Raw genomic sequence first — 15,758 nt, forward strand, 5'->3', positions numbered from 1 at the left:
AACCAAAATGTTTGCAAAAGTTTGTTTCACTGCTGCCTGAACATTTTAAATGAAGTTCACGTGTTAAATTAACTTAATCTAAAGTTACTTCAACCTACAATGTTTTATAGATTTCTGTGTGGAGCATATACAATGTTTTATACAGTGCCCTCTGTAATTATTGGCACAGTGAAGTATTTTTTTCTTCTTTTGACTCTATATTCCAAAGGTTTGGATTTTAAATCAAATAATGACTATGAGAATATAGTGCAGGCTGTCTGCTTTAATTTGAGGGTATCATCATCCGTATCGGGTGAACCGTTTAGACATTTTAGGGGAGCAAAAGTATTGAGACAAATTCACTTTATTGTGTATTAAAGTAGTCAAAAGTTTAGTATTTGGTCCCATATTCCTAGCACACAATGACTACACCAAGCTTGCGACTTTACAAATGTGTTGGATGCATTTGCTCTTTGTTTAGGTTGTGTTTCAGATTATTTTGTGCCCAATAGAAATGACTGTTAAATAATGTATTGTGTCATTTTGGAGTCACATTTATTGTAAATAAAAATATATTACAGTGGGGGAAAAAAGTATTTAGTCAGCCAACAATTGTGCAAGTTCTCCCACTTAAAAAGATGAGAGAGGCCTGTAATTTTCATCATAGGTACACTTCAACTATGACAGACAAAATGAGGAAATAAAATCCAGAAAATCAAATTGTAGGATTTTTAATGAATTTATTTGCAAATTATGGTGGAAAATAAGTATTTGGTCAATAACAAAAGTTTCTCAATACTTTGTTATATACCCTTTGTTGGCAATGACACAGGTCAAACGTTTTCTGTAAGTCTTCACAAGGTTTTCACACACTGTTGCTGGTATTTTGGCCCATTCCTCCATGCAGATCTCCTCTAGAGCAGTGATGTTTTGGGGCTGTTGCTGGGCAACACGGACTTTCAACTCCCTCCAAAGATTTTCTATGGGGTTGAGATCTGGAGACTGGCTAGGCCACTCCAGGACCTTGAAATGCTTCTTACGAAGCCACTCCTTTGTTGCCCGGGCGGTGTGTTTGGGATCATTGTCATGCTGAAAGACCCAGCCACGTTTCATCTTCAATGCCCTTGCTGATGGAAGGAGGTTTTCACTCAAAATCTCACGATACATGGCCCCATTCATTCTTTCCTTTACACGGATCAGTCGTCCTGGTCCCTTTGCAGAAAAACAGCCCCAAAGCATGATGTTTCCACCCCCATGCTTCACAGTAGGTATGGTGTTCTTTGGATGCAACTCAGCATTCTTTGTCCTCCAAACACGACGAATTGAGTTTTTACCAAAAAGTTCTATTTTGGTTTCATCTGACCATTTTACATTCTCCCAATCCTCTTCTGGATCATCCAAATGCACTCTAGCAAACTTCAGACGGGCCTGGACATGTACTGGCTTAAGCAGGGGGACACGTCTGGCACTGCAGGATTTGAGTCCCTGGCGGCGTAGTGTGTTACTGATGGTAGGCTTTGTTACTTTGGTCCCAGCTCTCTGCAGGTCATTCACTAGGTCCCCCCGTGTGGTTCTGGGATTTTTGCTCACCGTTCTTGTGATCATTTTGACCCCACGGGGTGAGATCTTGTGTGGAGCCCCAGATCGAGGGAGATTATCAGTGGTCTTGTATGTCTTCCATATCCTAATAATTGCTCCCACAGTTGATTTCTTCAAACCAAGCTGCTTACCTATTGCAGATTCAGTCTTCCCAGCCTGGTGCAGGTCTACAATTTTGTTTCTGGTGTCCTTTGACAGCTCTTTGGTCTTGGCCAAAGAAGAAGTTACAGGTCTGTGAGAGCCAGAAATCTTGCTTGTTTGTAGGTGACCAAATACTTATTTTCCACCATAATTTGCAAATAAATCCATTAAAAATCCTACAATGTGATTTTCTGGATTTTCTTTTCTCAATTTGTCTGTCATAGTTGACGTGTACCTATGATGAAAATTACAGGCCTCTCTCATCTTTTTAAGTGGGAGAACTTGCACAATTGGTGGCTGACTAAATACTTTTTTTCCCCACTGTATATTTCTAAACACATTAATGTGGATGCTACCATGATTACAGATAATCCTGAATGAATCGTGAATTATGATGAGTGAGAAAGTTACAGGCGCACAAATATCATACCCCACGACATATCTCACCATTACAATAACAGGGGAGGTTAGCATTTTTTTGGGGGTATGATAGTGCTTTTGGCCGAGGCAATCAAAGGTTGGACTCAATGAATCAATCAACAGACTGACCTTCAGCTGCCTGCCTGGTACTGCCGGATGCCTGCCTGTCACACAGAGAGGGAGCCTGGTGAGGCTAGCAGCCTGTATTCATCTCTCTCCTTCTGATCGTCTGATTGCAGTTTGTTCTCCCTCTCTCTGTCTGGTAGTGAATGTAGTGAGCCAAGCAGCTAGCGCTAACTTCACTGTCTGTCTGTGTATCTGAGGTTTAAAAAGGCTTCTGACATTTGTAATTTCCACTTTGAAATTTCAGACTGGCTCAAATTAACATCATACACCTGTATTACACAACACCAGCCTCTATTACGAATACTTCCCTGTACCGTACGTACAGTCTGTACAGTAAATATGTCCATAGTGCAGCAGCCTATCTGCTGTTTCTGTAGTGTGAGGTAGCTTGATGTACATGTACATGTACACCCTCTGGACAGGACGCTAGTCAGTACAGTACAGTCTATATTACACGACTGTGTCACACCCTGGCTCTGGGGACTCTATATGTTGAGCCAGGGTGTGTAAATTCTATGTGTTTATGTTCTGTGTGGGAGTTCTAGTTGTGGTATTTCTATGTTGGCCCGAGTGGCTCCCAATCAGAGGCAACGAGTGTCAGCTGTTGCTGGTTGTCTCTGATTGGGAGCCATATTTAAACTGTCTGTTTCCCTTAGTGTTTGTGGGATCTTGTTCCGTTTGGTTTGTTCCGTGTTGGTTGTGTTTAACCGTAGGACTGCACGTATCGTTTGTTGTTTTGTTTGTATTATCACTGACGATAATAAAAATGTTCGTTCATCACGCTGCGCCTTGGTCTACTCCGTCTAACGATCGTGACAGACTGTCTGTCTGTATCTGGGACAGATTGGATCAATCTTCTCATAGTATATATATAGGCAAAGATATGGGAGATAGAACATACAATATATATACTGTATGTTGTAATGTAACCTATATCCTATGCAGGGCTTGACAGGTACAGTACATGTGTTGTAATGTAACCTATATCCTATGCAGGGCTTGACAGGTACAGTACATGTGTTGTAATGTAACCTATATCCTATAGAGGGCTTGACAGGTACAGTACATATGTTGTAATGTAACCTATATCCTATGGAGGGCTTGACAGTTACAGTACATATGTTGTAATGTAACCTATATCCTATGGAGGGCTTGACAGCTACAGTACATATGTTGTTGTCACGATCGTTGAGAGACGGGTCAGACCAAGGTGCAGCGTGGTATGCGAACATGTTTATTAAACTCAATAAACATAAACAAAACAAGAAACAACGTAACGTGAAGTCCTCAGGCTATACACATACAAGCCTAAACACAGAACAAGATCCCACAACTAAGGTAGGCAACCAGGCTACCTAAGTATGATCCCCAATCAGAGACAACGAGCGACAGCTGTCTCTGATTGGGAATCACACCCGGCTGAACATAGAAACACAACCTAGAACTGCAACATAGAAAATCTAACATAGATCCTCACGCCCTGACCAAACCAACTAAAGACAACTGGCCTCTCAAGGCCAGGGCGTGACAGTTGTAATGTAACCTATATCCTATGGAGGGCTTGACAGGTACAGTACATATGTTGTAATATAAACTATATCCTATGGAGGGCTTAGAGCTACAGGCACTGGACAGGTGGATGATGAGCAACAAGGTGATCAAATTAAACGCGACACTTGAACGATAATTTGATGATGTGACTTAAGGTCTTTCTCTCTCAGCCAATGGCAGAGTCTGATTCAGTTTGTTCTCCCTCTCTTAGCCAATGGCAGAGTCTGATAATCGTTTAGTCTACCTCTCAGCCAATGGGTGCTTCTGATTCAGTTTGCACTGCATCTCTCAGCCAATGGTGGAATCTAATTCTGTTTGTTCTGTCTCTCTCAGCCAATGAATAATTGAGCTGAGTACAGCACTGAGCCCCAGTTCAGCCTCATCACAGTCAAAGAGAAGAGCAGTAACCAGGAAACAGGAACTGCATCTTTTATAAATATTAGCCTTTATAAATATTCAGCAGGAGAGAGTAGGAAGGAAGACATCTTTTGGCACCGTAATCAAAGTTAGCTTTACTGAGCAGCCCTTTGAGGGCTGTTCTCTCTCTCTCTTTCTCTCTCTCTCTTTCTCTCTCCTTCTCATTTCTCTTTCTCTCTCTCTTTGAAAAGATGATCCACTGTATAGGTTAGGTAACGATGCTATGCTGCATAGTAAGAAACAAGGCTACCTTGTCCTTATTTGATTCTAAGGCAGATGAGTATAAGTCTGTCTATAATAGCAGTGATGGAACCTCTGTCTGTCTCTAGTCCTCCACAGTCCACACCCAACCAGGGCCCAGCCATGAGCTCTGTTCTGTTCATTCATCTGTTATCCAGGTAGCAAACCCCACGTAAGCTATCCTCAGTAAAACACTTGACCTATACTCCTCCCCCACCACATCTCCACATCTCCCCATCCCTGATATGAATGTTTATTTCTCTGTCGAAAAGTGACATTTGCTTTGGGGGGAAATCTTGCATTTTGGCTGCAGTTCAAGGTTGGTTGAGCACTGCCATTTCCTATGGAGAAGTGACATTTGAGAATCCAAAGGGATGTTGTGTTATTCATGATAATGGAGGATGCCAGTGCTGTGTTCTTATTAAGGGCAGGGAACCCAGCCAGGCAGGCAGTAACACACACACACACACACACACACACACACACACACACACACACGCACGCACGCACGCACACACAGAGTATTCTCTTCTCTTAGTGAACTAGTGCAGCGCTATGCCTCCAGGGCTTAACTCTAAACCACTAAACTAGGACGAGAGGGAAACTGAGATGCCATCAATAGCGCCTGCCACCGCAGTACTGTAAGTAAGCCAAGACAGCCCAGCAGATTGGTGCCGTGTGTGTGTGCGTGCACAGGAGACAGAGGTAAGGCTTTACTAACATCATAGGAGACAGAGGTAAGGCTCTACTGACATCATAGGAGACAGAGGTAAGGCTCTACTGACATCATAGGAGACAGAGGTAAGGCTCTACTGACATCATAGGAGACAGAGGTAAGGCTCTACTGACATCATAGGAGACAGAGGTAAGGCTCTACTAACATCATAGGAGACAGAGGTAAGGCTCTACTAACATCATAGGAGACAGAGGTAAGGCTCTACTGACATCATAGGAGACAGAGGTAAGGCTCTACTAACATCATAGGAGACAGAGGTAAGGCTCTACTAACATCATAGGAGACAGAGGTAAGGCTCTACTAACATCATAGGAGACAGAGGTAAGGCTCTACTAACATCATAGGAGACAGAGGTAAGGCTCTACTAACATCATAGGAGACAGAGGTAAGGCTCTACTAACATCATAGGAGACAGAGGTAAGGCTCTACTGACATCATAGGAGACAGAGGTAAGGCTCTACTGACATCATAGGAGACAGAGGTAAGGCTCTACTAACATCATAGGCAGCAAAGCCACTGAAGCAGCACTGAAACAGGAGCCTGGATGCCAGAGCAGAGCTGCTGTGCCTGCACTGTTAAGGACAGGCTTCACAGAAGTAGCGGCCCGTCCATTAGGGCGTTAGGGGTGGTGCCCCACTTGTGACTGGTCAAAAGTATTTTATCTTTGAACAAAATAGCTATTATATAAAACATTTCCATAAAAGTTGACTGTTTTAAAACAAGCTGATCAGGTACTGGTCTTCCATCAGCAGCTCCAGGCGTTCGGCCTGCCACCCAGCAATGACATTGCAGGATTTCATCACATGATTTTCACAGCAGAAAGTAAATGGACCGTCCTGGGGCGTTGAAATGAACGCCCAGGCCTTCTGGGTCTGCTCTAGTGATGCGCGGGTCAGCTGTTTGTTCACCCGCACCCGCCCGCAATTGCTAATAACCCATCCGCAACCGCCCGACTATATGTGATAAAGTGAAAATCCCGTAAATATAGAAAATGCACTGTATAGTCAGAGATGGCAGATGTTTTTTTTTTACAGGTCTTGTTAGATAGGCCTATGCTTATAATTTCTGACGTTTTGGTAGGCTATTTGTTAGTAAACTTATCTATAATTAGATACATGCAGCTTCTCTTCTGTCATTACTTGTTTTCTCTTTCCTTTATTATCTATGCTTCTCTAGCACAACAAAGACGTTTAGGGACCGGGGAGAAAATGCAAAAATGCAAAATCGACAAATGACATCAGTTTGACCTGTTTAAAGGAAATTAAAAGCTGTTAAAATGAACCTACATGTTTTTGTTCAAATGTAAGTTTGACTTGGATGCATATTTTATGTGGTTGAAATACTATCAGCTTTTATGACAGCACTGCCACCTTTACAGACAGTCCCTGACTGCATTCATTCTCACAAGATGCTGAAAGAAATAAGTAATATTTCTCCTGTTCCCGTGTCAAAATGTGCATTTGGTGTATTATTTTACTGCAAGAAATGCTTAAATCTTCAGGAGTTAATATAATATTAGGCTATGTGAGAGGTTATAGACCTACAGTCAGTGTCCAGAGTTCAGTCAGGCTACTATTCCATTCAACCCATCTGAACAGTGCAGTTCCTTGACGTGCCATTTTGAAGTACCTGTCTTGAGACTGTTGAATTTGTATAGCGCCTCACAATCATCAGAGATAACTGCTATCATCCACTGCTATCATCCTCTTTTACCACTTCACCAAATCTTTCCCAAACATTAGACTTCTGTAAAATGTAATATCTTATGTTTCACCGAGTCGTGGCTGAAAGACGACATGGACAACATACAGCTGACGGGATATACGCTACATCGGCAGGATAGAACGGCTAACTCCGGTAAGACAAGGGGTGGCGGTCAGTGTATATACAACAACAGCTGGTGCACAAAATCAAATACTAAGGAAGTCTCAAGGTTTTGCTCGCCTGAGGTAGAGTATCTTATGATAAGCTGTAGACCACACTATTTACCAAGAGAGTTTTCATCTATATTTTTCATAGCTGTCTATTTACCACCACAAATCAATGCTGGCATTAAGATTGCACTCAACGAGCTGTATAAGGCCATGAGTAAACAGGAAAACGCTCATCCAGAGGCAGCGCTCCTAGTGGCCGGGGACTTTAATGCAGGGAAACTCAAATCCGTTCTACCTAATTTCTACCAGCATGTTAAATGTGCAACCAGAGGAAAAAAAACTCTAGACCACCTTTACTCCACACACAGAGACGCATACAAAGCTCTCCCTCGCCCTCCATTTGGCAAATCTGACCATAACTCTATCCTCCTGATTCCTGCTTATAAGCAAAAACTAAAGCAGGAAGCACCAGTGACTTGGTTAATAAAAAAGTGGTCAGATGACGCAGATGCTAAGCTACAGGACTGTTTTGCCAGCACAGACTGGAACATGTTCCGGGATTCTTCAGATAGCATTGAGGAGTACACCACATCAGTCACTGGCTTCATCACTAAGTGCATCGATGACGTTATCCCCACAGTGACTGTACGTACATACCCCAACCAGAAGCCATGGATTACAGGCAACATCCGCAAGGAGCGGGACTCTAACCCGGACGCTTATTAGAAATCCCGCTATGCCCTCCGACGAACCATCAAACAGGCAAAGAGTCAATACAGGACTAAGATTTAATCATACTACACCGACTCTGATGCTCGTCGGATGTGGCAGGGCTTGAAAACTATTACAGACTACAAAGGGAAGCACAGCCGCGAGCTGCCCAGTGACACAAGCCTACCAGACGAGCTAAACCACTTCTATGCTTGCTTCGAGGCAAGTAACATTGAAGCATGCATGAGAGCACCAGCTGTTCCAGATGTGATCACGCTCTCCGTAGCTGATGTGAGTAAGACTTTTAAGCAGGTCAACATTCACAAGGCGGCAGGGCCAGACGGATTACCAGGACGTGTACTCCAAGCATGTGCTAACCAACTGGCAAGTGTCTTAACTGACATTTTCAACATGTCCCTGACTGAGTCTGTAATACCAACATGTTTCAAGCAGACCACCATAGTCCCCGTGCCCAAGGACTCTTAAGATAACCTGCCTAAATGACTACCGACCCGTAGCACTGATGTCTGTAGCCATGAAGTGCTTTGAAAGGCTGGTCATGGCTCACATCAACACCATTATCCCAGAAACCCTAGACCCACTCCAATTTGCATACCGCCCCAACAGATCCACAGATGATGCAATCTCTATTGCACTCCACACTGCCCTTTCCCACCTGGACAAAAGAAACACCTACGTAAGAATGCTATTCATTGACTACAGCTCAGCGTTCAACACCATAGTGCCCTCAAAGCTCATCACTAAGCTAAGGATCCTGGGACTAAACACCTCCCTCTGCAACTGGATCCTGGACTTCCTGACGGGCCGCCCCCAGGTGGTAAGGGTAGGTAACAACACATCTGCCACGCTGATCCTCAACACGGGGGCCCCTCAGGGGGGCGTGCTCAGTCCCCTCCTGTACTCCCTGTTCACCCATGACTGCATGGCCAGGCACGACTCCAACCCCAACATTAAGTTTGCCGACGACACAACAGTGGTAGGCCTGATCACCGACAACGATGAGACAGCCTATAGGGAGGAGGTCAGAGACCTGGCCGTGTGGTGCCAGGATAACAACCTCTCCCTTAATGTGACCAAGACAAAGGAGATGATTGTGGACTACAGGAAAAAAAAGAGGACTGAGAACACCCCCATTCTCATCGACGGGGCTGTAGTGGAACAGGTTGAGAGCTTCAAGTTCCTTGGTGTCCACATCACCAATATCATGGTCCAAACACACCAAGACAGTCATGAAGAGGGCACGACAAAGCCTATTCCCACTCAGGAGACTGAAAAGATTTGGCATGGGTCCTCAGATCCTCAAAAGGTTATACAGCTGCACCATCGAGAGCATCCTGACTGGTTGCATCACCGTCTGGTATGGCAACTGCTCGGCCTTCGACCGCAAGGCACTACAGAGGGTAGTGCGTACGGCTCAGTACATCACTGGGGCCAAGCTTCCTGCCATCCAGGACCTCTATACCAGGCGGTGTCAGAGGAAGGCCCTCAAAATTGTCAAAGACTCCAGCCACTTTAGTCATGCTACCGCGGTACCGGAGCGCCAAGTCTAGGTCCAAAATGCTTCTCAACAGCTTCTACCCCCAAGCCATAAGACTCCTGAACAGCTAATCATGGCTACCCGGACTATTTGCACTGCCCCCCCCACCCCCACCCCATTTATTTACGCTGCTGGTACTCTGTTAATTATTTATGCATAGTCACTTTAACTCTATCCACATGTACATATTACCTCAACTACCTCAACTAGCCGGTGACCCCGCACATTGACTCTGCACCGGTACCCCCCTGTATATAGCCTCCCTACAGTTTTTTTATTTACTTCTGCTCTTCTTTTCTCGACACTTTGTTGTTGTTATTGTTTTATTTTATTTTATTATTAAAAAATAAATGCATTGTTGGTTAAGGGCTGTAAGTAAGCATTTCACGGTAATGTCTACACCTGTTGTATTCGGCGCATGTGGCAAATAAAATGTGATTTGATTAGATTTGTTCTGGCCCTCCCTTCTATATATTTTCAACTCTCCATTTCGCAGCTTTTCTCTTATTGAATTACACTCTGACATTGTCCTTTTTGCCTCAGTGGATAGACGTTAACTTTTTCTGCCCAAGTTCCCAAAAGTATTTGGCGATCGGTGTGTATTTGACATGCTACAGTTAGGCCCTGAAGCTTAGGGTGAGGCTACGCAGTAACGACAGATAAAGATAATTAAAGAAAAACGTTAATGTAGCCTATAGATATGAATTGCACAAGAATTCTACATTTATGGATTTTTAATGCATTATTTTCTCTTTACTCAACCCGCCACCCACCCGACCTTCATCCACACGATATTTCATGGCCCTAAACCCGCCCACGCATCGCTAGTCTGCTCTATCCGGTATTGAACAGATGGAGCTAAAGAGCAAATTGCAATGAACGTGTAAATATATAATCATACCAGTCATTGGGAGCCTGGGACCTGAACCGGACACCCACATCCATCAACAGTCGAAGGACAGAGGGATACACTAGCTAGAATCTTCTCCTGGATCTGGCAGGATAAAAGAAACATGGCTCTGTGCCCAATTCGCAACACTGTTTTTTGTTTCTCCTTCCATTAGATGCTAGCTAGAGGACACTAGCTACCAGCAATCTAGCATACCGGTAGCTAGCTTGCTAGCTCGCATGCCAATCAAGTCTAACTAAAGTTACTGGCGAGCTTATCATGCTTGTGACATTATGCTAGCTAACTATCCCCAGTTACATCATTTGTTTTCACTTGTCGCATCTGTGCTTGTTGCGTTTTCCCTGTGCTTGTGTCACTGATGCACTCGTGAGATGTCTTTTTGAAATAACGTTTTGTAATCAAAACATTTGCGGCATGTGCAGCAGAGGTGATTCTGTTTTAAATACAAAAGTGAAATAGGTGCATTAATGCTTTTGTTCAAATGCACAGATCACTTTATATATCTTCCCACAGAAAACTACTTGTCATTTGAAAACTTGGGTTAATCATTTTCTCCTCCTCCCGCCCAGCTATCACTGTACATCGGCAATGTGTTTCTGGGCCATAACGTGTGTGTGTGAGTGTGTGTGTGTGTCTGTGTGCGCGCGCGAGCATTGGTGCGTACGAGCATGTGTGTCAGTGTGTGTTTGTGTGTCAGTGTGTGTCAGTGTGTGTGTGTGTGTGTGTGTGTGTGTGACTCTTGGTTACACCTGCTGTACAAGGTCACACCTACAGCAAGGGAGAATAGGAGGAAACCAAGCTCTGGTTCCCAGGGATCCTCTAATGTAAGGGGGCGGTGGGTCCACACACACACACACACACACACAGGTTGTTATGCAAATTACAGAGTCATTTAAAGTTGATGGACGCAGAATTACCAAGCGGACGCGATGCTTTTGTGATTCTCTCACGTCATCCATTTTTATATTCAATAATGTCACATTAAGTGAGCTGCACCTGCTAGGCCAATCTGGTGTTTGGAGAAGCTTTAAGGTTGTTTTCTAAGAGAGAGGTGGTGTGTGTGTGTGTGTGTGTGTGTGTGTGTGTGTGTGTGTGTGTGTGTGTGTGTGTGTGTGTGTGTGTGTGTGTGTGTGTGTGTGTGTGTGTGTGTGTGTGTGTGTGCATGCATGCATGACTGTATGTGTGTGTGAGTCTCTGTGTGTTTAAGGTTGTTCTAAGAACAGAGGTTGTGTCTGGTAAGTGCTGTAGGAGGAGATAGGATACAGTGGGAGGAGATAGGATACAGTGGGAGGAGATAGCATACAATAGGAGGAGAAAGGATACAGTGGGAGGAGATAGGATACAGTGGGAGGAGATAGCATACAATAGGAGGAGAAAGGATACAGTGGGAGGAGATAGGATACAGTGGGAGGAGATAGGATACAGTGGGAGGAGATAGCATACAATAGGAGGAGAAAGGATACAGTGGGAGGAGATAGGATACAGTGGGAGGAGATAGGATACAGTGGGAGGAGATAGGATACAGTGGGAGGAGATAGGATACAGTGGGAGGAGATAGGATACAGTGGGATGAGATAGGATACAGTGGGAGGAGATAGCATACAATAGGAGGAGAAAGGATACAGTGGGAGGAGATAGGATACAGTGGGAGGAGATAGGATACAGTGGGAGGAGATAGGATACAGTAGAAGGAGATAGGATACAGTAGAAGGAGATAGCATACAGTGGGAGGAGATAGGCTACGTGGGAGAACAGGCAGAGAGATAACAAACAACATAACCACAACCGCTGCATGCTGCCTTACAGATAGGCCTCATATAGGCTACTGACTGGCCCCAACCAAGACCTCAGAGATCCACACACAAGCATGCCTGTACATTTGCATTGTGTATATGAATGTGTGAGAATATGCTGTGTGTGTGCCACAGTATTGGCATGCCTGCCCTGTGTGTGTCCATGCATGTGTTGGTTCAGGCCAAGGATTAATGGGTAGGCCCTGATACACTGTGACATTTTAAATGGAGGAAATGGACCAACTCCATGTTACTCATAATTGTAACTCTATTCAATGACCTTTCTTCAGTACTTCTAGGAAGGACACTAAGTGGATCTGAGTCTGGAAGAGATAAAATAACAGAATAACTGTAATAACTGTGATAACGGTAATAACTGTGATAACTGTAAAACTGTGATAACTGTGATACCTGTAATAACGGTGATAACTGTAATAACTGTAATAACTGTAATAACTGTAAAGCTGTAACTGTGATAACTAATAACTGTGATAACTGTAAAACTATAATAACTGTGAGAATTATAATAACTGTGATAACTGTAAAACTATAATAACTGTGATAACTGTAATAACTGTGATAACGGTGATAACTGTAAAACTATAATAACTGCGAGAACTATAATAACTGTGAGAACTGTAATAACTGTGATAACTGTAAAACTATAATAACTGTGAGAACTGTAATAACTGTGATAACTGTAAAACTATAATAACTGTGATAATTGTAATAACTGTGATAACTGTGATAACTGTAATAACTGTGATAACTGTAAAACTGTGAGAACTGTGAGAACTGTAATAACTGTGAGAACTGTAAAACTATAATAACTGTGATAATTGTAATAACTGTGATAACTGTAATAACTGTGATAACTGTAAAACTATAATAACTGTGATAATTGTAATAATTGTGATAACTGTGATAACTGTAATAACTGTGATAACTGTAAAACTGTGAGAACTGTGAGAACTGTAATAACTGTGAGAACTGTAAAACTATAATAACTGTGAGAACTGTAATAAAGGCACATTCAGATGGAAATACTAAAAGCATAAGGGCATCCGATCCATTTAAAGTTTGTCTTCTGTGATCTGAAATTAGTTTGACTCAACACCGAACGCCCTCCCTCTCTCTGTCAGCCAATGTGACATATGACCTTCACAAGGCAACACTGCAGTGCAGGCAGTGTGTGTGTGTCCTTTCTCCCTGTTTGCGAACCCCAATTAAAGGAAGATAGAATAATTCAACAAATGACTAGCCTGTCTAGCATCCCCCATCTTCTCCTCCCCCTTCACCACCATTTCCTCCCCCTTCACCACCCTCTCCTCCCCCTTCACCACCCTTTCCTCCCCCTTCACCACCCTCTCCTCCCCCTTCACCACCCTTTCCTCCCCCTAGACAACAGCATGATGTGACCCCTCTGAAATAGAGATAGGTCATGACATTACATCAAATCCTATGGCCATTGTCATTAAGCTCGGGTGCTATACTGTATATAGCGTATACCGGGTATTTGGAAATAGCCACGGGATGGTTTTTCAACACTGTTGAAACTATTTATTTGAAGTTTTTCAATAAATGTGAATATTTGTAGCTAATTTTTAAGTAAATACCTGCAGTCAACGTGTGCAATAGGTTAGCCAGTCAACTTGTGCAATACATTAGGAGATGAAGCAGATCACATTCTTCACCTGTCACATTATTTTACATTATGAAGCTTACCATAGTACCCCAGAACAGTTGAGCCAGTCACGTGTTTGTAAATAGCACAACGGGCGAAAGCAGGAGCTGGTGAGTCCTGCTGTGTATTTTGTTGAACTTGCTAGTTAGCTAAGTAAGTGGCTGAATTAATAAGGAGATGGGGCACCATATAGTGTTAGCTTTATGCTGTGTTTGAGAAGTCAAAGCCCTTTGGATGAGTTATCTGTACAGCTGCCACTATCTTGATTTCCTTGTGTTTTTTCTCCTCTCCGTTCTAGGCCCCTCAGTCTGCTCCTCCCCCCTCTTCTCCGAGCAGAGCAGGCAGGCCCGTTGCCCTAGTGATTCCAGACTCCACACAGACTGAACAAGCCCCCATTCTCATCGACGGGGCTGTAGTGGAACAGGTTGAGAGCTTCAAGTTCCTTGGTGTCCACATCACCAACAAACTATCATGGTCCAAACACACCAAGACAGTCGTGAAGAGGGCACGACAAAGCCTATTCCCCCTCAGGAGACTGAAAAGATTTGGCATGGGTCCTCAGATCCTCAAAAAATTATACAGCTGCACCATCGAGAGCATCCTGACTGGTTGCATCACCGCCTGGTATGGCAACTGCTCGGCCTCCGACCGCAAGGCACTACAGAGGGTAGTGCATACGGCCCAGTACATCACTGGGGCCAAGCTTCCTGCCATCCAGGACCTCTATACCAGGCGGTGTCAGAGGAAGGCCCTCAAAATTGTCAAAGACTCCAGCCACCCTAGTCATAGACTGTTCTCTCTGCTACCGCACGGCAAGCGGTACCGGAGTGCCAAGTCTAGGTCCAAAATACTTCTGCCCCCCCACCCCCACCCCCCACCACATATTTTTTACTCTGTTAATTATTTATGCATAGTCACTTTAATTCTACCCACATGTACATATTACTTCAACTACCTCAACTAGCCGGTGCCCCCGCACATTGACTCTGCACCGGTACCCCCCTGTATATATAGCCTCCCTACTGTTATTTTACTTTTTTTCTCAACACTTTTTTGTTGTTTTATTTCACTTTTTTATTAAAAAATAAATGCACTGTTGGTTAAGGGCTGTAAGTAAGCATTTCACTGTAATGTCTGCACCTGTTGTATTCGGCGCATGTGGCCAATAACATTTGATTTGATTTGATTTGACACAGCGTGTACACATGCTGCTCCAGAGCCAGTCCTGTTCTTCCTTCAGACAAGCATGTGTCAAAACGTTGTTCATTTGCATAACGCATCTTGTTCACATTTGCTTGTAAATGTCCAAGCTACAGTAAATCCCGGGATGTGAGAAGGGTGGTATGATGATATGAAAATCTGGATTTGGTACCAGGCTAAGAGAACTGCGCTGTACCAGACAAACACAAGTTAGATGTAAATGTACTGTAGGCTACATGTAGCCCTGTTTGCTATCGTGTTACTGTGTTGTTAGCGTACATTGAGGTACAGAGCTGCTCTTCCTCCCGGGGAAGGACTGCCCGTTCCATGATCTCGCCATCACGGTTGACAACTCCGTTGTGTCCTCCTCCCAGAGTGCAAAGAGCCTTGGTGTGACCCTGGACAACACCCTGTTGTTCTCCGCTAACATCAAGGCGGTGACCTGATCCTGTAGGTTCATGCTCTACAACATTCGCAGAGTACGACCCTGCCTTACACAGGAAGCGGCACAGATCCTAATCCAGGCACTTGTCATCTCCCGTCTGGATTACTGCAACTCGCTGTTGGCTGGGCTCCCTGCCTGTGCCATTAAACCCCTACAACTCATCCAGAACGCCGCAGCCCGTCTGGTGTTCAACCTTCCCAAGTTCTCTCACGTCACCCCGCTCCTCCGCACACTCCACTGGCTTCCAGTTGAAGCTCGCATCTGCTACAAGACCATGGTGCTTGCCTACGGAGCTGTGAGGGGAACGGCACCTCCGTACCTTCAGGCTCTGATCAGTCCCTACACCCAAACGAGGGCATTGCGTTCATCCACCT

The sequence above is a fragment of the Coregonus lavaretus genome (assembly GCF_964263955.1).
Source record: "Coregonus lavaretus genome assembly, chromosome: 27".
In the NCBI taxonomy this organism is placed as follows: domain Eukaryota; kingdom Metazoa; phylum Chordata; class Actinopteri; order Salmoniformes; family Salmonidae; genus Coregonus; species Coregonus lavaretus.